Source organism: Petaurus breviceps, unplaced genomic scaffold, assembly GCF_028583685.1.
Source record: "Petaurus breviceps papuanus isolate PSGF00001 unplaced genomic scaffold, PetGlider_PUasm1.0 400, whole genome shotgun sequence".
Taxonomy (NCBI): domain Eukaryota; kingdom Metazoa; phylum Chordata; class Mammalia; order Diprotodontia; family Petauridae; genus Petaurus; species Petaurus breviceps.
Window position 1 is genome coordinate 4475593 of NW_027186316.1, and position 22610 is coordinate 4498202.

The window sequence follows — 22610 nt, forward strand, 5'->3', positions numbered from 1 at the left end:
TATTTTTGTACAAATGGGCCTTCCTCCCACATCTATGACCTCTTTGGGATACAACCCTAGAAGTGGTATTGCTGGGTATGAAATTATTTATAGCCCTTTGGGCATAGTTCCAGATTGCTCTCCAGAATGGTTGAATCAGTTCACAATTCCACCAGCAATGCATTAGTGTTCCAATTTTTCCACGTCCTCTCCAGCATTTGTCATTTTCCTGTTTTGTCATCTTAGCCAATCTGACTGGTGAGATGTGGTACCTCAGAGTTGTTTTGATTTGCATTTCTCTAATCAATAGTGATTTAGAGCATTTTTCATGGTAATATTTTTTAAAAGCCTGGATACTGTATTTCAATAAATCATAAATGGAAACTGTTCAGATATAGTCAAACCAGAGAGCAAAGTAAAGATAGAAAGAATCCACAGATCCCCTCCTTAAAGGAACTCCCAAATGAAGAGTCCTAGGAATGCTACTACCAAAATCAAGAGCTCCCAGGTCAAAGAAAAAAAGTAATGTAAGCATTTAGAAAGAATCATTTCAGGTACCAAGGAATCACAGTCAGGATCACATAAGGCCGGCAGCATCTACTATAAATAACGACATTTTGGAATATTATATTCCAATAGTCAAGAGATAGGCTTACAACCAAGAATAATTTGCTTTGTAGCTCTTAATAAAATCCTACAAGGGAAAAAAATGTATAACTGTTGGAATAGACCCCCCCAGCAGTTCTTAAACGGTGGGTCACAACCCCATATGGACTTTAAGAAGTACTGAAGGAGTTGCAAGTAGAAAAAGTTTAAGAAGGCCTGGAATCAAGGACCTTCAAGCTTTTCTGATGGAAAGACCAGAGCTGCATAGGAACTTTAAAGCTTTGACATACAACCAAGAGTTCAGCAATTGGAAGGAGCCGAATGATCATGTAGTGCTAACATTCTAATGGTGAAGGGGAGGAGTGGTGGAAAAGAAACAAGTGCATTGATGCTTTCAAAGGACATTGAGAGAGTTAAGTAAGAAAAGGGAGGGTGCATATGGTTCTATTTTGAGGGCTTAAAGAGAAGGAAAAGAAAGCAAAGTGGGGATAAAAGAAAGACTATGCTAGTGTAGAAATGAGGAAGAAGGGAGTAGATCTCTTCTCATAGTGTGAATGAAGAGAAGAGTACTTACTCTAATTAAAAAATGAACAAAGAATGGTTGAACCCACTTAGTTTGGAGTAGAAATATACTAGGGAAACAAGGGGGTAGGTAAGAGGGAGGATAATACTCGGTAGGGTATTATTATAAGCAAAACAAACTTTACAATCCAGAAAGGGAGGGGGGTTGGAAAGAGGGGAAAAGAATAGAACTAGAATCTAAGGGGTTGCCTTGAATTGTTTCTTAGACAATTGGAGAATGGCTGAACAAACTGTGATATAGGAATATAATAACATATGATTGCCCCTTAAGAACTGATGAAAGAGATGATTTTAGAGAATCCTTGGAAAGGGGAACTGATGTAGAGTGAAGTGAGCAGAACCAAGAGAACAATTTATACAAGGACAATAACATTATCAAGAAAAACAACTTTGAACAACTTAGGAACTCTGATCAATGCAATGACCAGTCATATCTCCAGAAGACCTATGATGAAACATGTTACCTACCCCCTGAGAGAATAGGTACAAGATAAAAAGACACACATGACCACTGTGTGGATTTATTTTGCTTGGCTACATTCATTACAAGGTATTTTCCTTCCTTCCTTCCTTCCTTCCTTCCTTCCTTCCTTCCTTCCTTCCTTCCTTCCTTCCTTCCTTCCTTCCTTCCTTCCTTCCTTCCTTCCTTCCTTCCTTCCTTCCTTCCTTCCTTTCCTTCTTTCCTGCTGAAGGGAGGGGATTTGGGAGGGAAGGGAAATTAGTGACAGTGATGCCAAAAAAAAGATCATTGTAAAAAATTTGCAGGAAGAACAGAAAAGAACAAAAGGATATTCTGTATAGAAATCAGGGAGGACAAGATGTTTTTTCTTTAAAAAAAATTATATAATTATTTTTTAAAAATTTAAATTCTGAATTCTCTCCCTTCCATCCTTCTCCCATTCATTGAGAAGGCAAGAAATGTGATATAAATTATGCATGTGAAATCAAACAAAATATATTTCCATATTAGCCATATTGCAAAAAAAGCAAGAAAAAGAGTTAAAAAATGCTTCAGTGTGCACACAGACTCTATCAGTTCTCTCTCTGAAGGTGGAATGCATTTTTCATAATTATTCCTTTGGAATTATCTTGGATCATTGCATTGATCAGAATAACCAAGTCATTCGCAGTTGATCATTGTACAAAAATGCTGTTACTGTGTACAATGTTTTCCTAACTTTACTCTGCCAGAGTTCATACAAGCCTTCCCAGGTTTTTCTGAGACCATCCCAAAAGCAGGATAGTTTTCAATATAACCTTTAGAATTTATTATATATATAATATAATAATAATAATTTCTCTTTTTAAAAAGCAAAAAGTATGAAATGACAGTCATCCTTTAATATAGAACCCTCTTTTGTGTGCATGGGAAAAGTGGTTTAACAAATTGTGATATATTCATGTAATGGAATATTATTTCCCCATAAGAAATTAAAATATCAAACATTCAGAGAAACTTGGGAAGACCTTTATGAATTGACATGGAATTAGTTAAACAGAACCAAGAGGACAATTTAAATGAAGACCACAATAATGTGAAGGAACACAATAGTGAAAGATTTCAGAACTCTGATCATGTCAGTGACCAATCATGACTTCAGAGGTGTAACAGTGAAGCATGCCTCCTACCTCTTAGTAGACAGGTGTAAACTACAGGTGTGGAATGAGGAATATGCTGTCAGACATGGCCAGTATGTTGATTGGTTTTGTTTAACTGTATTTTTTTTTGTTAGAAGAGAGGATTTTATTGGGAAGGGAGAAACATTGGGATATATAGGACAGTTTTTTTAAAGGAACATGTATAAAACTTTTTTTTAAAGTGGCATTTTATTCTACCAAATCAAATGCTTTAAAAAAAATCAACAAATAATAAACATAACAGGGTGTTTTATTCTCTCTACCTTTCAGTCAATTTTGTGGCTTAGAAAATGTGGTCTGCTACAAAAAATTATTTGTGAAAACCTGTTTATTCCTTTCTCATATTCATATCAAGGACACCCTCGATATATATGTAGGGCATTTTAATAAATATTTTTGTTGGTGTCTTCTCGATCACTTTTTTTGGGGGGGAGGAGGGATAATGGTTCTGTCTTTTGTTCAAGTGTTTAAAATCTTCCCTTTTCCCAGGAATCATAAAAATGCACCCACCAATATTTTCAAAATTGTGTTATGAACACATGGACTTTTTCCTGCATGTACTTAGTTTGATCTAGTTACTTTTCCTGTCTTCATCTACTTCGGTGTCACTCCCACATTATCATTAGCAAAACACTGAGGACTGAAGTGTCAGAGTAGAAACATGGTATGACTGGTGATGAAAAGAATTTGTTTACAAAAGGCCGGCAGATCGATTCCATTTTTCTGTTTTTTATTCTTTTTCCATCTGTAGGAAAGCTATCTATAAGTGTCCTTGTGTTTGTTGATCTGCCTCAGTTAGACGTTGCCATACTTTCTAGAGCCTTGCTCTGCTCCTTTTTGGCTATTTTGTGAAAGCCCAGTGCCTATCATTTTCCAACATCTTCGTTTGTAAATTTTTGTAAGTGTACGCCCTAAACCAGTACTGTCCTTGGCTACCATATCTCCACATTTGGTGAGAAGAATAAGAATTTGCTGACTAAAGCAACTTTTGGATGTTCTTGACCTTATTTTGATGATGGCTTTACATCTTTATTTCCAAATTTTGAGCATCAAAGGTTCATGTGAATACATCTGGTTGGAGCTGTTGTAATTGCATACAGTATCTTGTATTTTCCCCTTTTATTTGGTGTTGATTTTAACCTTTGTTTGAACTACTCAATTCAATTGCACAGATAATTCTGAAAGATGCCAATATCCCCTTTCTCTTCTGCTACAATGAACCTTCCTATCTAACAAAGAAAAACACTTAAGGAAAACTATATTACTCAGCAACCATGTTTAACAGTATATATAGCATTCCACACCCATAGTTCCCTCCACCCATTTTCTCCAACCAAAGGACAGGGGTGCTTATAGTTACTCAGTATTCAGTTTTGTTATAGTATTCTTTTTGTTTATGCTTCTGTAGGTAACATGTATATTGTTTTCCCAGTTCTGCTTCCTAGAACATCTACCCAGATTTCCCCAACTTCCTTGTCATCATCATTTCTCATGGAACAATAATATTCTATTAATTCATATACCCCAATTTATTCAGCCATTCCTCAAATGATGGGAACCCATTTATTTCTAGTTCTTTGCTACCACAGAAATGCTACTATAAATGTTTTGATGTTTGGTCTTTCTTCCTGTCTTTGATATCCTGGGAGCACATACCTATCAGTGGTATATCTGGATCAAAAGGGTATGAACAATTTAGTCAGTCATCTAACATTTATTAAAGCACTTACTGTATGCCAGGCACTGTGCTTAGCACTGGGGGCTACAAAGAAAGGCCAAAACTTATAATCTCTGCCCTCAAGAAGTTCATATTCCAATGGGAGGGAAACAACATGCTGACAATTATATACATGAAAGATATATACAGTATAGATGGGAGACAAATCAGAGGGAGGGCATCAGCAATGCTGGGAGCAGTGGGAAGGCCAGTAAAGAATTCTTGCAGAAACTTGGATTTGAGTTGAGTTTTGAAGGAAGCCAGGGAAACCAGAGGGCAGAGGTAAGGAGGGAGAACATTCCAGGTCTGGGGGATGGGCAGTGCAAAGGTGGAGTCATGAGATGGAGTGTCTGGTATGAGGAATAGCCAGGAGTCCAGCTTTGCTGGATCATAAAGTATGAGGGCTGAGGTAAGGGGTTGAAGAGAGATTGTGAGGGGCTTTAAAAGCTAAACAGGATTTTCTATTTGATCCTGGAGGTAATAAGGAGCCCTGGAGTTTGAGTGTAGGGGAATAGCATGTTCAGACCTGCACTTTAGAAAGATCACTTTGGCAGTTGAATGGAGGATGGAATCATATGGGGAGGGACTTGAGGCATAGAGACCAGCCACAAGGTTATTGGTGAGATGAAGGCAATGTCACTGAAGAGGGAGACATTTATGAGGGGTCTGAATGTAGCAGTGACAAGACTTGGCAAAAGATTGGATATGTGGGGTGAGTGCAAATGAGGGGTCCAGGAGAACACTGAACTAGTGACGCTGAGTGATCATGAGGCTAGGGGGTAATAAGGAAGCTGTGAAGAAGAGAAGACTTGGGAGGAAGTATTTATAGTTCTGTTTTGGACATGTGAATTTGAATTTAGTGACTTTTCTCACATTATTCCATATTGTTTTTCAGGATGACTGGGTCAATTCACAGCACCACCAAAAGTGAAGAATCACATCTGTCTTTCCACAACCCCTCCAACATTGGCTCTTTCCATCTTTTCTCATTTTTGCCAATTTGATGGACATGAGGTAAAATGTAAGCTTCGATTTGCATTTCTCTTAGTATTCAATGATATGGGGCAATTCTTCAGATGGTTATCAAAAGTTTTCACCTCTTGAGAGCTGTATGTTCATTACTTTTGACTACTTGACTCTTGGAGAATGGCTCTCGCTTGCACTAACACTTCTTATTATGTTTTGGCTATCAGACTTTAAGCAAAGATATTGGATGAAAAGATTTTCCTCCCGTTGGCAGTTTCCCTTATCTACTTGCATTGATTTCATTCCTACAAAAGTTTTGAAGTTTTATGTAATCAAAGGTGCTTATTTTATTTTTTTTACATAGCACATGAAGATTTATTTTTTAAATTCAATTTCTAAAAATTTCAGTTACAAATTCTCTTCTTCTCCTTCTCCTTCCCCCATTCATTGAGAAGGCAGAAAAAATAAAACCGATTACAAATGTGGATAGTCACATAAAATAAATTTCAGCATTGGTCACGTACCATTAAAAAAGAAAAAGAAGGGGGAAAACTGCTTCATTCTACACTCTGAGTCAAGTAGCTCTTTATCGAGAGGTGGATATCACCTTTTGTTATGCATCCTTTGGAATTGCAATTGGTCATTGTGTTGATTAGAGTCATCAGCTCTTTCAAAGTTTATTATCTTGACAATATCATTGTTACTATATAAATTGTTCTCCTGGTTCTGCTCACTTCACTTTGCATCAGTTCATATCTATTTTATCTTTAAAAATTGCCTCTGCTCCTTTTTTTAAAGAATTCTGCCCCAAACTATAGTTGTGAAAGGTGCCTATATTTATTTTCCTCTAATTTTTTAAATGATGTGACTTTTTTATTTTTGAGTCATGTATCCCTTTCGAACTTATGGTGTAAGATACTGGTCTAACAAATGTTAGTCAACCTGCCTTTCAATTTTCCTTTTTTATTTAACATAAATAGAGTCCTTCCTCGTGCAATGTGTATTTGGGGATTTACCAAGTGCCTCGCTACTGAGGTCAGTTGTTGCACATATCTGCTTATCTAGTCTATTCCACTGAACTATTTTAATCTTTTAAAATGATTACCAAGGAGAGACAATGCTGCATAGTAGGTAGCAAGTTGGTCTTGGATGTAGGAAGACCTCAGTTTAAGTCCCACTTCTGATATATACTGGCTTTGTGGCCCTAGCCGAGTCATTTAACCTCAGTAATCTAGATACCTCTCTAAGTTTATAAGTTGCAGAGGAAGTGCTGACCTGAACTGGTAGAGGGAGTTTCCTCACTCAGGAATTACCTATACCAATGAAATCACAGGCATAGCCCCTATTTATAAAGAGTATAAAATAATTTTGATAATTATTACTTTATAGTATAATTTAAGGTGTGAAAGGGTTTATCCCCCTTCATTCCTACTTTTTTGATAATTTTCCTTAAGATTCTACAACTTTTTTTCTCCCAAAGAATTTAGTTATTTTTTTCCTAGCTCTATAGAATATCCACTGGGTAGTTTGCCTCTTAGAGCACTGTCTATAAATTAATTTAGACAACACTATCATTTTATTATATGTTCATTGTCCAATCATAAGCAACAAATATCACTCCAATTATTTATCTTCCTTTATTTCTTAAGGATGTTTTTGTCGTTGTATTTACATGTGTTGAATGTGTCTTGGTAGACTGATTTCCAGATATCCTATGTATTTTTTTTAATCAAGAGTATAATTTCTCTTTCTGTCATTCCCTCTTCCTTTTTGTTATTGCTACATAGAAATGTTGATAACATTTATGATTTTGTTAGTGAGAAAATTATTTTTGGATTGATTTTTGTATCTTGCTACTTTACTCAAGCTTGTCTCTGTTTCTTTCCTGATTCTCTGGGATGTATTAACCACCATGTCACCTGCAAACAGAGAGAATTTTGCTTCTTTGACAACATTTATGCTTTTAATTTCTTTTTGGTGTATTGCTATTGTTAATGTTTCTAGGAGCATATCAAATAATAGTGGGGAAAGGGGGCATCCTTCCTCAACCTCTGTATTTATTGGGAAAGCTTCTAGTGTTTCTCCATTACAAATGATGCCAGCTTTTGGCTTTCCATATGTACTTTTTATCATATTAGAATGACCCTTCCATGACTTTGCTTTTTAAAGTTTTTAGGATAAATGAGTGCTGTATTTTGTCAAAAGCTTTTCTGCATACCTGCTATAAATCCAGCTTGGTCACAATGAATGACTTTTTGCTTATATTTCTGCAGTCTTTTTGCTAGGGTTTTAACACTTTTATATTACTGTTTGTTAGGAGTATTGGTCTATAGTTCTCTTTCTCTGTTTCATTCTTCCACAGGTTAGTTGTTGGGCCACCTTTGAATTATTAAAAAAATGTTATAAAGTGGTTTTTTTTAATTCTGGGGAGTAATTTTATAGCATGATTTTCATATTTTTCTTATCCTCTACTTTAAAAATTCTGAATATATCAAGCATAAACTAAAATGAATACTTCCATGTATACAGTAGAACACAAAGTTGTTGTTCAGTCATTTCAATTGGATCTGACTCTTCATGACCCCATTTGGAATTTTCTTGGCAAAGCTACTGGAGTGGTCTGCCATTTCCTTCTCCAGCTTGTTTGACAGATGAGGAAACTGAAGCAAACAGGGTGAAGTGACTTGCCCAAGGTTACACAGCTAGTAAGTATCTGAGACTGGATTTGAACTCAGCTCTTCCTGACTCTAGGCCCGGTGCCCTATCCACTGCAGCGCCACCTAGCTGCCCACATGATATCATAGTATTTAGAGCCAAACCTCATTTTACAAATGAGGAAATTGAGATGTAGAGAGCCTAAGCTCATTAACCTCTGTGCAACCCAGCTGCCCCTCCAATAGAAAGGTTTGCACATAAAACTGTGAACCTCAATTATAATGTTATAAAAACATAAAAACTATAGCATGGTTTTTAATTGTTCTTTGAAGATTTGATAGAATTGATACAAGTCTGTCTGAATGTGGGAGGAGGTAGTTCATTTATGACTTGTTCACTTTTGCTTTCTGAGATTGGGTTAAGATCTTGATTCCTTGTTTTACTGATTTGTGTTTCATATTTTTGTCAGTAATCATCTATTTTATTTGTAGTCTCATATGATTGACAGTGTGGTATAAAGGATAGAGATCTGTCCTCCGATCTCAGTCCCCACATAAGTCTCCACAAAGTACTCTGTGCTTGAGCTGCTCCAGATCCCAGGCCCCTTCAGTGATTCTTGCATAGGCATGCTAGGATTCCAACTGGTTTCCCCACAGCTCTCAGCTTCCTTTTAAGGCCTTAGAAATTAGCCCAGGTACTATCTTATCTCATTTAGTTTAGAACTGAAGATGTGAGAGATTATTATAACTTATTTTTAACTTTATCTAAATAGTTCAACCCGTCTCCTTTTATATTTATTATCTCTTTCCCACCTTGACATGACTATAAATACTATATACTCACATTACAGAATAGAGTACTTATCCTGAATATGACTGAAAATAAAAGATTCACTGTTAAAAATCTTGGATGACTGAATGCAGCTACCCCAGTAAAGGTCTAAGTTCTTGTTGTCACTTCTGCTCAGAGTCCATTTCCCTTAGAAGACTACCAAGCATACCCCCAAATCAGTCACAAAGTGGGCAAAGGGCACAATCTTTCTATATCATGGATCCTACTTCCCATCCTGACTCTTGTGGGCCCAACTCTTGATGCCCAATTCATTGCCAAGTGACACTTAGAGTTTCTTAGTCACTGGAAGGGTCTATCTGATGGCCCCAAGATCTGTCAGTGCTGCTGATAGACCCCAGGACCCCACTACCAATATAGCATCATGCCACAATCTCATTGCTTATGCCATGTTGCTGGCTTGCTTCCTTCATGTTCCCCTCTAGACTTCTACTGTTATGTTTCCCATAAAGCAATTAATTGCCTTCACTTTAAATGGTCTTCCATAGCATAACATTACAAGAAATCTTGGGCATCTCTGTTAACAGTAATTCTCTGATATGTATGGTGTATTCAGTTGGTTTTTTTTTCATTTTGAACATTTATTTTATTTTTTCCCCCAATCACATGTCAAAACATCCTTTTCAACCCTTCTGGAAACTTTTCACTTCAAGTTCTATCCGTCCTTTCCTCTCTTCCCCTCCTCCTCCCCAAGAAGACAAGCAATCTCCTAGAAGCTAGACCTGTACAATCATAGTAAGCCCGCTTCCACATTACACATGCTGAATTGTTGCTTTCTGGCTGCCTGCAGTATTTCCTTCTTGACCTGGGAACTCTGCAATTTGGCTATAATATTCCTGGGAGTTTTCCTTTGGGATCTCTGTCAGGTGGTGATCAGTGGATTCTTTTGTTATCTATTCTCCTCTATGCTTCTAGAATATCAGGGCAGTTTCCTTGATAATTTTTGAAGAGATGATGTCTGGGCTCTTTGGTTGATCAAGGTTTTCAGATTGTCCTTTTGTTAAATGAATAATCATTTTTAAGTGATGCCTCCTGGCCAAGTCTGATCTCTGGTGTGAGGGTTTGCCAAGTTTTTTCAGGGCTGCTCATCCACCTTTGGGGTTTACCTTCATCCAACTCCCAGCTGTGGCCCTAAGAAACTATAGCATGCACAGTGACCACACCAGGGAGAAACTATCTTGGCAAAGATAGTTCTTGGCAAAGAAACTATTGGCTAAACCAGATTGAGGGTAACTGATAGTCCTCAAACCCATTGATGAGTTAGGGAGACCTCTACACCAAGTATGTGAAGACTTGCCCTGGCAGAATGGGTGGATGAGAACAATTTGTTCCAATGGCCATGAAAGTAACCGAAGTAGGGGCTGGGGAGCGCTCAGAATTTGGTCTGACATCAAGGATGACAAGGTCATCTTCTGCATCCTGGGCCATCAAGGTCATCTTGACTTTTATCTTTTTTTTTTTTTACTTTTTGGAGGGGAGAAGGTAGGGCAATTGGGGTTAAGTGACTTGTCCAGGGTCACATGGCTAGTTTGTGCGTGTGCGTGTGTGTGTGTGTGTGTGTGTGTGTGTATGTGTGTAAGTGTCTGAGGCCAGATTTGAGCTCAGGTCCTCCTGATTCCAGGGCCAGTGCTTTATTCACTGTGTCACCTAGCTGCCCCCTTGACTTTTATCTTGCCATTGGACTTCAAAACCATTCTGGGAGAGTGAGGCTGATAACTTTGTGCAGCTCTGCTTCATTTAAATCCAACTCTCGCCCAAGTCAAGACATCATCCCATGAGGTCATTGGTCCACTTTGAAAACGAAGGACAAACAACAGTTCCCTGAGGCTACACACATTTCTGTTCCCTTTGGTGCCTTCAGGATGGGGACAATGCAGGGGAACGCAAAGGAAAGAAAATGCAGAGAAAAGCCAAGCTGTCTCAAACATGGGTTGTATTCATTCTTTCTGTGTCTCTCATGAAAGGAAACGCTTGTGGAATCTAGAAGATGAGTCCTCTCTTCTGTCCCATTCCTCTGTTAGTGCATTTGGGGATCTTTACCCAATCTTTCATTCCCTTTATTGTTTCTTTAGTTGTTGTTGATTTTCTGGGATCTTCTGCTGTACCTAATTCCTGGAATTGCCAATTGATTTCTGAAGGAGGCAGTGGTATAATGGAAGTTGCATAGTATCCCAAGGCAATAAGGTCCAATTCTGCCCCCCGTCTTTACTTTGTCACTTAACATCTCCTCCCCACTAAGGCCTGCATATCATCCTTCTGGATCTAGGCATCCTCACTAGGCAAATAATACTTTTGGTCGATTGATCATTTGATTTGTTGATTGCTTTGGTAGCTCCTCAATGTGAATAACCCCTCCACTGGTATAGATTGCATCTCAGTGGTTGCCATTTAAGGTAGCAGAGGTGGCATAGTGGTACTTTCTAGTTGTGTGATCCTGGGCAAGCCACTTAACATTTGTTTGCCTCAGTTTCTTCAACCGTAAAATGGGGATATTAATAGCATCTATTTCCCAGGGTTATTAGGAGGATTAATAAAGCATTTAGCACAGTACTTGATGAATAAATAGTAGGTACTTAATAAATCCTGGTCTCCTTTCTTCCTTCTAGGCCAGGTCCAAGCCTCTCATTCCCCCAAGTACCTGCTTCCCCCACTCTCTTGTCTTACTATTCCACTGGCCTTACCCCTTGTTTGTCAAAATAGTAAAGAGACTGCTATCCCTTGCCTTCTCACTAATGTCCAGGCTCTCAACTCTTGATAGGAAAAAATGTTCTCTATAAGCATTCCCCCAACCCTGAAGATAAACTCATTTGGAAGCAAGAATATGCTTCCAGGTTCCTCTGGCTTTTGCTTCTCCCCTCTCTACTCAATGAACTCTGGATCTGGAAAGGATCTCAGGGGTCATCTGGTTCAACCCCCTCATTTTGCAGAAGAGGAAACTGAGGACCACGGAGGGGAAAGGACTTGTCCAAGGTCATAGAGGTAGAACCTTTCAGAGGCAGGATTTGAACAAATCATGTAACTCCTGAGACAGTCCTTTTTCCCACTGTAACAGCCTGCTGCCTTTCTTCTTCGAACTTCCGGAGTGGAAGGAGGAAGGCTTTATTATGAAGCCTCTGATGCCAAGATACCATAATACCTTTAAGATAAACGCTCATGCAACAAATGGACCTGAAATGGGACTCAGGCTCCAGGGACTTTCCTGGATATCTGTCTTTAAGAAAATTGCTGTTTATCTGAACTGGCTTCTTTTCTTGCATCCATGTGGATCAGTATTTGAAACTTAACCTGTCTGGAGATGTCAGTGTCCCCTCCCAGGACCGAAAATTGGAAAGGCCTCTGGAAGCTGTACAATGCTATTTTAAAGTGAGTTATTACGACAATCTCAGTGAGTAACATGGAGTGAAATAGATGAATTAATTTGTTCAAGAAAGCTAAAGGAAAAAATACTTTGAAAGAGACTTCTCAATCTTGACCAACCTTTAAACTCCCTAGACTTAACACTCAATTATCCTTCTAGGATTACATTGCTCAATTATGTTCATAAAAATGTAGTAAAAGCCCTTCTAGTCAAAGGCAATGGTGCTTGCTATCTCTGCTTGTGTGCAGATGAAAATACAAACAAATAGTACTTCCATCACTTGGAACAACTGGAGTCTGGCCTTGGATTGGTGGCTGCAGCCACCGTTTGCCCAGCGCAGGATTGTTTGCTTCTTGCCTTGAGACTGGCCAAAGCCTTTGATCCTCTCCCCGCAAAAGACCTGATTCCTGATTCCTGAACAAAAGGCAGGATTGTTGCTCCTGTTCCCCAAGAGTCTACAACTAAAGTCACGAGATAAAATACTTGCTTCATTTATGCTTTTAAGGTTTCAATATTATATTAGTGGGACCGGCTCGGCTAAACATCAGATGTGGCCTGTCATTTTCAAAAGATGAAATTTCATTTGAAAATACTCTTCTTTGTAAATGTCAAACTTTAATAAGAAAACAATGGAGCAACTAAATCAGGTAAATCTTGCAATCACTTTTGGCAAGTCCACTCAGTATATTTTCCAGACAAGTACATATTATCTGTAAATAATTTAGCTTAAAGTACTCACCATAAAGATACAGCATCTGTTCGAGAGGCATAGAGTAGCATTGTTCTTCAGCGGTCAGGAAAGGTTAACAATTATCTGTGAACTGCCCTGTCACTGAAATTTAGAATTCCCATTTATAAACTTCAATATGATTCTTACATACCTTGTTAAACTGGCTGTTTAAAAAGGAGAAAACAATTCTAGATTGCATGCATTTTCCCTTTGAATTAGAAGACCAGCCATTATCATTTAGGAGGCATTTGAAAATGACTCTCCTCTACCCTTCCCAGCCTATCAGTCATTAAAACAGGCAGTATCAGGGGTGGCTAGGTGGTGCAGTGAATAGAGCACCAGCCCTGGAGTCAGGAGGACCTGAGTTCAAATCCTGCCTCAGACACTTAACACTTACTAGTCGTGTGACCTTGGGCAAGTCACTTAACACCAATTGCCCTGCTTTCCCCCTCCAAAAAAAAAAGCCAAAAAAAAAACAAAACGAAACAAACAAACAAAAAAACCAAAACTAAACTGGCAGTATCTCTCCAACTGAATTCTGTATTCTGTCCTAGGAGCCCCCAGTGTAGCCCATGGCTCGATTGCTCCCATCACCTCCATTTAGATCAGAGGTTCTCAGCTTTTGGGGGGAGGGGGTTGTTGGGCTCTTTGGAAATCTGCTGAAGCTTATGAACCCCTACTCAGAATAGTGTTTTTAAATTCATAAAATAAAATAACTTAAGATTATAAAGGAAATCAACTCTATTGAAATACAGTTATCAAAATATAAAAAAGGAAAATAAAAACAAGGTCACAGACACCAAGTTAAAAACCCCTCAGCTAGATCATTTGCAACATTCTTTTGGCTGATATTCCTGTCTCCAGTGTCTCTAAACTTAAGTCTTTCTTCCTCTCACCTGATTTGGTGGGGCTGGGAGGGGAGGAAGTGGGGGGGGGGAGGAAAAATGTGAAAACTCACTTAAAGCATCATATCTGCCTGGACATACTCTCCGGCTGTCCACCAGGATGCCCAGGGCCTAAGCAGCACAGCTATCCTGTCATCTTCCCCTTCTCACCTCGTCCCCATCCCTCTCCTCCCCTTGCTTTTTCTCTGGGAACAGTAGTAAAAGTAATACATTTAGCCCTTCCACATCATGACTTTCCTCATTGCAGATTCTAAGTATTGTGGATCAGCATAAAAAATTAAAGGGGAATTTTTAGGGAGTTTTGCAGAAGCTGCAGGTAACACGTGAAGGCCAACAGATGATGCAAAGCCTATGAGCAAATACTTAACCCAAATTTTACGATACAGTACTGTAAACAGTCCATAAAAGAAAAAGAAAAAAATCGGACTTCTTCTCTGGTACAAAGGGGAAACAAAACATTTTAAGAGGATTTTCCAGATCTTGGGGCTGCCGTGCCCCACCTTGATGTGGAAGGGAAAACTGTGCTACTGGAAAGGGTGGAACAACAAACTGTCCTATGGCTCTACACACAGTCTCCTGACTACCTAGACCAGAGTTTTCTTCCTTGGCCACCATTCTCTGGTTTGTGTTGTATGCCCCAGTAGAATATCTGTTCCTTGAGGGGCGGCTAGGTCACGCAGTGAGTAAAGTGCTAGTCTGGGAGTCAGGAGGACCGGAGTTTGGTTCCGGCCTCAGACACTTAACACCCCCCCCCCCCACACACACACACACAAAACTAGCCATGTAACCTTGGGCAAGTTACTTAACCCCAATTGCCCTCCAAAAAGCAAAAAAAAAAAAAAAGAATATCTGTTCCTTGAGGGCAAGGACTGATGTCACTTTATATTTGTATCCCCATGGCTAGCTAGCATAGGCTAGCCTAGCATATCCAGCCAGACAGCCATTCATGCAGCTACCAGAATAATTTCCTTTTGCACTTAGTAGACACACAGTAAATTTTGCTTGAGTTAAATTTGTTCTGGAAGCTACATTACATGAAGGCCATTAACGAGGTGGAGGACATCCAGGGGAGGGCAGCCAGGACCATGCAGAGCTTCCAGCTAAGGTCACATGAGGCAAAACTCATTCTCTTCCTCGCTAAACTGTCCCCTGCTCTGAACTTTCACCATCATTCTTCCGGTCATCCTGGCTCCCAGTCTCCAACTCATCCTTGACTTTTCACCCTCTTCCACCTGCTATATCCAACTATCTGCCAAGTCTCATCCATTCTACCATCTTTCCCCTGTGTTCCATTCACATGACTACCACTCTAGTTCAATCCATCACTGTCTTTCCATTGAACCATCCCAACCACTCCTGTGGCCTACGTTTCTGTGCTCTCCCCTTTCCAATCCACCTTCCACACAGCTCCCACCAGTAGATTCCTGAAGCACAGACCAGACCACATCCCTTCCTTGCCCAGGAATCTTCAGAGACTCCCTTTGTCTTCTAGGATAAACTATCAATTCCTGTGTTTACCATTTAAAGCCATGTGCAGCTGAATTCCAGCCTGCCTTTCCAGACATATCTTTTTCATGTGCAACATGTCAATACAACAGCAAGCATTTATTAATCATCTCCTGTGTTATTGTATATATTGTTCTCCTGGTTCTGCTTGCTTTCCTCTGCATCAGTTCATAAGAGACTCTGTACGGGCGGTCCTCCCTTGTCTGTAATGCTTTGCTTGCTCACTTCCACCTCTTAGAATCTTTTGCTTCTTTCAAGGAACAGTTCAGGTGATTCCTCCTCCAGGAAGCCTTTCCAGAACCCCATAGTCACTAATGCCCCTCCCTCCTCAAATTATCTTTTATTTATGTATCTGTTCACATATTCTTTCTCCCCAGTGGAATGTAAGCTCCCTGAGGGCAGGGGTTATTTTTCCTGTTTTATCTTTATGTGTCTCCTGTTTAGTCCAGCACTTTGCACACCTTGAATATTGTAGGTGTACAATAAATACCTGTGGGGTTTTTTTTTTAACATCTTCATGTCATTTCATCGAATTGTTGTTTAATTGGTCTGTTTGTTCTCAGAGGGCAGAACTGGGAGATATGGGTAGAAGTGGTAGAGAGACAGCTTTGGGTGTTGGGGTAAGGAAAGACTCCCTAAAAACTAGAATTGTTCCCAAATAGAGTGGACTGCCTTGCAACTAGTGGCTTCCCCTTCTCCATCTTGCTGCAAAGTTTGGATGGCCAGTTTTTAGCTGATGTTATTATTAAAGGCATTCTTTTTTTTAAGCAATTGGGGTTAAGTAACTTGCTCAAGGTTACACAGCCAATTATTTCTGGGTGTGGATGCTAAGTGTCTGAGCCCGGATTTGATCCCCAAGTCATCCTGACACTGGGGCCAGTGCTCTTACTCGCTGAGCCACCTGGCAGGCTGAACCCTGAGGTCCCTTCCAACCCTAAGATTTTGTAATTTCTTGAAAATCACTTAGCTGTTCAAACACCTACAGAGGCTCGCTAGCCTATCCGATTGAAATTCCTCTCTTGAAGCCCTTCCTATTCACCCCCAAATGGCGATGCCCCCATATAGATCCATGTTCTCATCCCCCCTCCCATTTGCATCTTTTATTCTACATTCTCCTGCAGCAACACCTGTCTTCTCCAGGAAGGCTGGTATAGGTTCCCTGTGCATACTAGAGGTTAGTCTTTCTTTGTCCACCTCGTACCCCTTTTCAAAATGCTCCTTTCAAGTCAATCACTTTCTTTCAAGAATCAGTTTGGAATTAATTTCCTCCCAACTGCCTTTTCTAACTAACCTGAACCTACTCCAGGGGGAGTCTGTGAACCTAAAAAAATTTTTGATAACTATTTCAATAGAATTGGTTTCTTCTGTAATTTTACATATTTTATTTTATGCCTTTAAAAAGTTTATTCCGAGAAGGGGACCATAGACTTTCCCAGACTGCCATGACACACAAAATGTTTAGAACCTCTGCCCTTCTCTAATGCCTCCCTTATTGTATATCTCCTAAACCCTTGGAAATCAGCAGCCTCTGGACTATGAACACCCATTTGACAAACAGCCTGTAGGCATGAAAACCCAGCTGCACACTGATACCCCCACCCTGTTACTCACTTAGGATAGTAGCCAACCTATCCTGAACTGATGCTTCTGCTTAGTGGCACATGAAGGGAGATTACTGGGCCCACTGCCTTGTACTCACCATCCCCTTTTTTCCCCTCCAGAGGAATCATTGGCACAAGGGGCTTCACTTACCCCCACCCCATTTTTATTTGCCTTTCATAGCTCCCCGCTCAGTTAATTCCATCTCAGGCAATATTTTTCTTGAACATTCTTTTTAACCCCTGACTCCCAACTTTTGTGCTTTACCTCAGGAAATTGCTTTCCTCTCATTGCTTCATTTGTAAGTCCCAAGATGGCCCTAACCTAGGCTAATAAGCCTAATAGTAGTTCTAGTTATTCATTCTTATAAAAAAAGTCCCAAGTTTTGAAGTGAAATTAGACATGATAAAAGACTATTACCATCAACCTCAAGAGGGCTTAAAAGTATTCCAAAGTTACCTTTCCAGTCCCTATGAAAGGAAGTTTCCCCGTCTGTCCCCTCCCTTTTCTCTGATGAAACCTACCTACCAGCAGTCAATTGCTTTAAGGGGGGAAAATACCTTTTCTTATTTTAATTTTACTCCTTTGCTCAATTACCAACACTGTATTGTGGTAGTATTGTTTCCTACTATTTTTCATTGAAAATGTACAGTATTTCAGCTGCATTCTGGGTTAATTGGCTTTTGTAGGCTAGCCTTTGAGCTTAGCCAACATTTACAACATGGTTGCTATGGGAAATTTTGCTCTGAGTTCCAAACAGCCAACTTATAAACACACTTTTGGAACAAAGCCCATTTGTAAGTTGGGGCTTCCTTATTGTTTGGGCTCTATTATCAAACAGTGGCTTGTGTGTTACTTTGTCACTATTTCCCAGTTGTTTCACATGTATTTGTTTTAGCTTCTCAACTCACTGATTATAAGCTCTTTGAGGGCAGGGGTCGGGTCTGCTATTATGTGCCCAGGAATGTCACTAAATGAAGCAACTTTCGATGGGGGGAAAAATACAAAATGTTACAAAACAAGTAAGTGATTACCAGCCTAGGAGAACATTTATTATTGTTTCTATGTGAAAACATCGTTCAGTCCACCACTCAGTATTTACTGCAACTATAGCTGAGAATCTGTTGCCAAGGGCAACATTTTTTTATGCTTGTTAATCATTCATTTTGTCAAAGATTGCTGGCATGAGGCTTATTAAAAATGGAGACCAGAGTATGTAACAATAGATCATAATTATCAAAGTATCAGCTGCATAGGTTTAAAAGATGTTATTTTTCATCAATCACATATTCCTTCCCCCTCCCCCAAATACATCATCAGGGAACATCAGAGACTGGAGTAAACCCTAGATTTGAGATTAAGGGCTGAGGAGGTAGGATTTGTATTTTTTTCTCCTGCTTTTTTCTATGCTGAAGTGTTTTCCCCCAGCTTGGGAGTGGTGAGTCAATAATAAAATTAAAATATATCATTTTAGGCTCAAGCAACAGTAAGGAAATTCTGAATTGCTTTCCTTTATTATCTACACTGGTCCTTTTGAAATGTTAGAAACACTAGAATCAGAAGCTATTCCTTTAAAATTTTTTTTGAAAAAATCTGTCTTCTTTCTTTCTAGACAGCAGCTTCTTCCAAAGTGGCAAAAATATCAAAATTCCAGATGAGTTTTTACATCTAAGATGGAAATAGCTTTTCAACCTGGGAATCATGCATAGGTCCTGCTTTCTTTGTGACTTACACAGTGTCCTATTCATTAACACTCAGAAAGTCAGAATGATAAAGTTAGAATTCAGTGATTAAGAACTCGCAGATAGGGGCGGCCAGGTAGCACAGTGAGTAAGAGCACGGGGGGGGGGGGAGGGGGGAGGGCTCCAATGTTGAGAAGACCTGGAGATCGAATCCTGGGCTCAGACACTTAGCACCCACCCAGAAACACCTGGCCGCATAACCTTGAGCAAGTTACTTAACCCCAATTGCTTAGGGGCGGCCAGGTGGCTCAGCGAGTAAGAGCACCGGCTCCAGTGTCGGGATGACCTGGATCAAATCCGGGCTCAGATACTCAGCACAACACGCAGAAATAACTGGCCATGTAACCTTGAGCAAGTTACTTAACCCTGATTGCTATGAAAAAAAAGAACTAGCAGATTCTGTTGTTTCTGAAAGGGGAACGGGGGAGGCCCTTAGAGAATAAAACTGGTATTCTCGAAGCACTTTTAAGAGTCTTCCTTGGCCAAAGGGAAATGATGGCTTCAAGGAAGCGTCTTAGGGATTTTCTCCCATGGATCTGGAATCTTTAAGGTGTTTGTTTACAGAACTGAATCTGTGCAGTCCAAAGAACAAGCAATACAAGTTGAGAAAGAAATTTTTTACATTGGAACTAAAAGTACCAACACATACTTGAAATCAAAATATTTACTTTTCTGTTAAATCAAATTCATATTAATTGTTTTCCTTTAGTCCTCCAACAAGATTGTAAGTTCCTTAAGGACAGTCACTGTATCTCATGGCTTTGTTTTATTTGCTTTTGCTTTTTATATTCTTTTTTAAATTTTTTTTTTACTTTTTGGAGGGGGGAAGGCAGGGCAATTGGGGTTAAGTGACTTGTCCAAGGGCACACAGCTAGTAAATGTTAAGTGTCTGAGGTAAGATTTGGACTCAGGTCCTCCTGACTCCAGGGCTGGTGTTCTATTCACTACAGTGCCACCTAGCTGCCCCTGACAATGTAGTTTTAAGACAAAAAAGATAGCCATTTAAAACATCTCCACTATCTCCTTAGTACAGTGCCAGGCAAGTAATTTTTTGATTGACAGGTCATTTGATGTGTTGATGGATCTGTCAGCGCCTCAGTGTTAGATTGTTAGATTGCAATTTGATGGTTACAATTTGAGGTAATGGAAGTGGTGCAGTGGATAGAGCTCTGGGCCTAGAGTCATATCTGGTCTTGGATACTTACAAATTGTGGGACCTTGGGCAAATCACTTAACCTCTATTTGCTTCTGTTTCCTCAATTGCAAAATGAGGACAATAATATCACCTACCTCTCAGGGTTGTTTGTAAAGCACTTACCACAGTGCCTGGCACATAGTAGACACTATAAATAAATGCTTATCCCCTTCCCCCATCCACACTTTTGCATCCTGTGGGAATCTTGTCCATATTCTTCCATTAATTTTCTTTTTTAAGCAATTGGAGTTAAGTAACTTGCTCAAGGTTACATAGCCAGTTATTTCTGGGTGTGGTGCTAAGTATCTGAGCCCAGATTCGATCCCTCCTGACACTGGGGCCGGTGCTCTTACTCGCTTCCATTAATTTTCTTTTTTTTTTTAAGCAATCGGGGTTAAGTAACTTGCTCAAGGTTACACGGCCAGTTATTTCTGGGTGTGGTGCTAAGTATCTGAGCCTGGATTTGACGCCCAGGTCATCCCAACACTGGAGCCGGTGCTCTTACTCGCTGAGCCATCTGGCCACCCCTAAGCAATTGGGGTTAAGTAACTTACTCAAGGTTACATGGCCAGGTGTTTCTGGGTGGGTGCTAAGTGTCTGAGCCTGGATTCGATCCCCAGGTCATCCCGACATTAATTTTCAATAGGACATCCACCCAAAGTGGCTGTTCCTTTAGATCTATAGATGTTATAGGGAAACCAGCAAATCACAGAGGCAGTCCATTGGGTATTCTTTGCCCAGACCACATGACTGAACTGCCTTCTATTCTAGTCATACGTTTCTCTGATAACTTGCCTTACACCAGTTGTCCTGTTCAGTTCTTCATTTGTGATGACTGCTCATGCTGACCATAGGCTCTTCCATTGCTCTTTGAGTGATCCTCAGCGTCAATTCTTCAGAGATCATGGCTTGCAGATTATGACTTGCAGCAATGCAGCACCACTAGAAAAATATTATTGTGAAAATGGCAGACTTTGGTTTCAAGGAGAAGTTTGAGGTCATTAAAGATACTCTCAGATTTTCCAAAGACAAGTTTCCCATACAATTTTAGGGCACAGCTCATTGTCTACTTTTAGTGTTTCTCTAAAATATACACAATGGTGGACTTTCTCTGTGGGTTGTCTTTCCAACTACATTTTAGAAAATCTGCCTGTTAGACACTATTCATCCACTTTGTTCTTCCTGTATGGATAGTAGGGCCAAACTCTTTTCAGTGATTTTGAATCTCATTTAGGAGACTCTTCAGTATTCTGGTATTTGATATGACCCACACAATTTCATTTGAGAACAGAGGCATCTGGAGAGTTTAATCAGTCCCTCTTCCATTTGGACTCTTCCTTAGACCTCCTTTTTTTTCTTCCTTAGACCGCCTCCCCAATGATGGCAAGTATCTTTAGCAAGTATATGCCACCCTGTTTTATCCCTTACTTGATATTACAAATCAGAGAATTGCTAAGGAAAGTGATCTCTGTTGTTACCTCTTTCAAGCAATCTTATATGATTTTGACATACAAATGAGCTATGCAATGCCACAGTCTCCAAAGAATTAAAATTGAGGGCAAACAAATGAGCAATGGAAGGGTACATGATGAACTTAAGTAGACTTCAACAAATTACCCATGAAGACTTGTACAAGAGAAATAATATAAAAATATCCTCACAGGCTGGCAGGAAATATTGATTAGTCATGTGGCAATAGCAAAGGATGGACCCTATCATATGGGGTATCTATATAGATCATTTTAGAGAAAGGCCCCCATCATGTTGATTGGACTCCCCCTTCCCCTTGTGGAGGATTTATGGGAATTCACAGCCAAGATTCACATAGATGAACAGGCATGGATGGAAAGGTGAGCATTTGCTTCATTTGAGGTAATACAAATGTCAGTAGGGTGAGTCAAATAGTCAATTGGCAGGCATTTTTAAGCATTTTCTGCATGCCAGGATCTCTGCTTAGGCACTGGCGATACAAAGACAAAGAATATTACAACCCCTACTCTCAAGGAGTTTGTTTCAGTCATGTTCTACTTTTTGAGACCCTATTTGAAGTTTTCTTGGCAAAGACACTGGAATGATTTGCCATTTCCTTCTCCAGCTCATTTTACAGAAGAGAAAACTGAGGCAAACAGGGTGATGTGACTCACCCAGGGTTATACAGCTAGGAAGTGTCTGAGGGCGGATTTGAACTCATGAAGATGAATTTTTCTGACTCCAGGCCCTGCATAGCTTACCCAGAAGCAATTGCAGTAATGTGAGCTATCTGATAGTGGGCTGGGCTGCCTGGGGAGAGGGCTGGTTTTTCCCCTCAGTTAACATTTTTAAGTAGTGGCTAGGTGACAGGTGCATTGCAGGGAGGGGTGTTGGGGGTGTGTGGAGCAGGATTCTCATTCAGGTGGGGTTCCCACTACATGTTCCATGAAGAAGTCCCTCCCAACTCAGTAATCTTAAGGCTTTGCGAGTGTCTAATATGTTCAAATGTAATCATCTTTTGTGACAGTCTGCCATCTTTAGAGATTACTTTAAGCATATATATTCCTATATATATATATATATATATATATATATATATATATATATATATAT

General features: G+C 39.7%; 1 long non-coding RNA gene across 1 annotated transcript in view; it reads left to right on the forward strand.

Moving 5' to 3' along the window:
- The first annotated feature begins 5121 nt into the window (after positions 1 to 5121).
- Positions 5122 to 22610, forward strand: part of LOC138170948 (uncharacterized) — a 51362-nt gene continuing 33873 nt past the window's right edge. Inside the window, exons 1-2 of the long non-coding RNA XR_011170779.1 lie at positions 5122 to 5234; positions 5418 to 5536. This is a non-coding gene — a long non-coding RNA (uncharacterized lncRNA). The remainder of the gene's footprint in view (positions 5235 to 5417; positions 5537 to 22610) is intronic.